The sequence below is a fragment of the Etheostoma spectabile genome, chromosome 14 (genome assembly GCF_008692095.1).
Source record: "Etheostoma spectabile isolate EspeVRDwgs_2016 chromosome 14, UIUC_Espe_1.0, whole genome shotgun sequence".
In the NCBI taxonomy this organism is placed as follows: domain Eukaryota; kingdom Metazoa; phylum Chordata; class Actinopteri; order Perciformes; family Percidae; genus Etheostoma; species Etheostoma spectabile.
Genome location: NC_045746.1, coordinates 13758659 through 13760815, shown reverse-complemented (window position 1 = coordinate 13760815; position 2157 = coordinate 13758659). Strand labels below are relative to the sequence as shown.

Here is a 2157-nt window from a genome sequence, read left to right as displayed (position 1 = left end):
CTAATAGTAATTTAAAGATGTGGTAGCACTGGATCTGAACAAGAAGGATAACTCTAGGAATTGGAAGGGGTGTGTCACAATTCTGCCTTCTTTCTCTCCGCAACACAGGTTCGTGGAGTTGAGTGTCGTGAATTTTGGTTTTATTTTCCATATTGTTACAGCCCTAGTAGTGGCAGATGCTTGTTTGTAGAAGAAAATGTTATGTAATGTTGTTTGAAATTGTTTTTCTGGCTGTTTCACAATCTTTTTTCCAAATCAAGGACAGAGAGAATGCATGTGGATGAAAGGAGAGAGAGGAGAAACTGTAAGAGGGCGAAAGAGAAAGGACAGGAGGAGGAGAAAGAAGCTCTGCAGCATCTGGAATTGATTTTTTAAGGAAGCAACGGAAAGAAGCAGGAAAACTGCTGCTACATCTCCTCTCCTGTGAAAACACACCTGCACACACTTTGCTGATTCTGCACGACACACACACACACACACATCTCTCTCTCTCTCTCTCTCTCTCAGACACATACCTTTGCCTCTCTGACTCTTTCCTTTTAACCTTGCAAAAACCCACTCAAATCACTCAAATCAGTGGAGAACATTGAACATGTTTCTGAGTTGGGGTTTTCTTCCCATTAGAGCATCTAAATTAGCTCTCTGGTAGACTGTTGCACACAGCAACACAGGAATGGAAATAATGAAAAATATGTGTGTGTGTGTGTTTGAGTACAATTCCTTACAATGATATTGATCTGCTCAGAAGAAAAAGCTCTGTGGCTCAAGCGGTCACTGTTTCCTTTGGAGGCCACAACAGCATTTTGATTTATGATTAGTAAGTAGGAACGTATTTGGCTATGAGCTTAAAAAAAATTACTGGCTGTTTGTTTTGTATGTTTAAGCTGTATCTCTGTAAAATTGAGATACAAAAATATGGATTTGAATCCCATATAATTGCATATAGCTGCAACATTTCACACCATTTAGGTCAAATATGTCTCTGCACACCAGTCAGCAGCAAGCCAATCTTAAAGCCATATTGAAATATATATAAATAAATATGAGGCTGAAGACTAAAAAGACTTAACAGTGAGTTCAATGTATTTGCCCTAATGTAAGATGCAAGCATCTGGCTAACTAGCTTACTAGCTACAGTTCAGACCTACTAATTACTCCTGGGCCCGGGAACAGATAGTTAACAAGTTACACCAGTATTTAGGTTTACATTACGCTAAAAAACCTTTCTTTGATTATGAAAACAGCAATACAGCTAAGTAAAAATCATGTTTTTAAGTCATTGTTTTAACATTAGGCATGTCTGTGCAAAGTTTTCTATAAAGGAATACACACATGAACTAATTAAATGTAGGAGGAAGCAGAAAACATCGACAGCTAACTACCTGGTTGTCAATAATTGGTTTAATATCTTTATAGCTATAGTGCATAGTTTCCATCGCACCAATGAGGAATTCTGAGTAACGACAACACCACTGTTGTTGCGTCCACATAATACAAGCCTTCCCTAATTGCACACACGCCCTCACCCCTCCTCCAAGCAGTTGCTGGTAGCCAAGGAGGACACAGAGGATTAAAAAACATGATGGACTCTTCAAAAGAGATAATTATCTTCACTTGAGTTGCTGCATGCGAAAGTCACTGAACAAAGAATCTTCTGAACATAGCCATATTGAGAAATACAGAGAGAGTTTTGTGGAGCTGACAGTCTTAATTAGCTTTGTATCAACTCATTTGGCAATAACTTTAATGTAACAGACTTTTATTAATATCAAAAAGTTACACACTAAAGCTTTAAGGGTATGATCAGATTTGCTTCTGCTTTGAGGTAGAATATGGAAACATTTAGAATTTTTTAAATAGAAACTAGAGCTGCAGTTCATCTGCTGAAGTGACCAAATACATCCTCAATCGGTCTTTTGTGTTTTAGACTAGACAAAATAAATGAACTGTTGCTTGAAATAAATTAGAGAGAGTTTTTTTTCTAGCGAGGTTTTACTGTTGCTTAATGTGTTTGAACAGAAAGTAATGAAAAACCACACATTGGCTCAACCATCTTAACCCAGACAAATAAAGGTCAATGAAAAACAAGCTCTTACAGTCAACTGGATGTGTTTAATTTCTGCAGGAGGCTGTAGACAACACACACACACACACACA

At 37.6% G+C, this 2157-nt stretch overlaps 1 long non-coding RNA gene across 1 annotated transcript in view; it reads left to right on the top strand.

Moving 5' to 3' along the window:
* The window catches only part of LOC116701708 (uncharacterized), an 18483-nt gene extending 16911 nt beyond the window's left edge, over positions 1 to 1572 (top strand). Inside the window, exon 3 of the long non-coding RNA XR_004334989.1 lies at positions 1417 to 1572. This is a non-coding gene — a long non-coding RNA (uncharacterized LOC116701708). The remainder of the gene's footprint in view (positions 1 to 1416) is intronic.
* Positions 1573 to 2157: the final 585 nt, after the last annotated feature.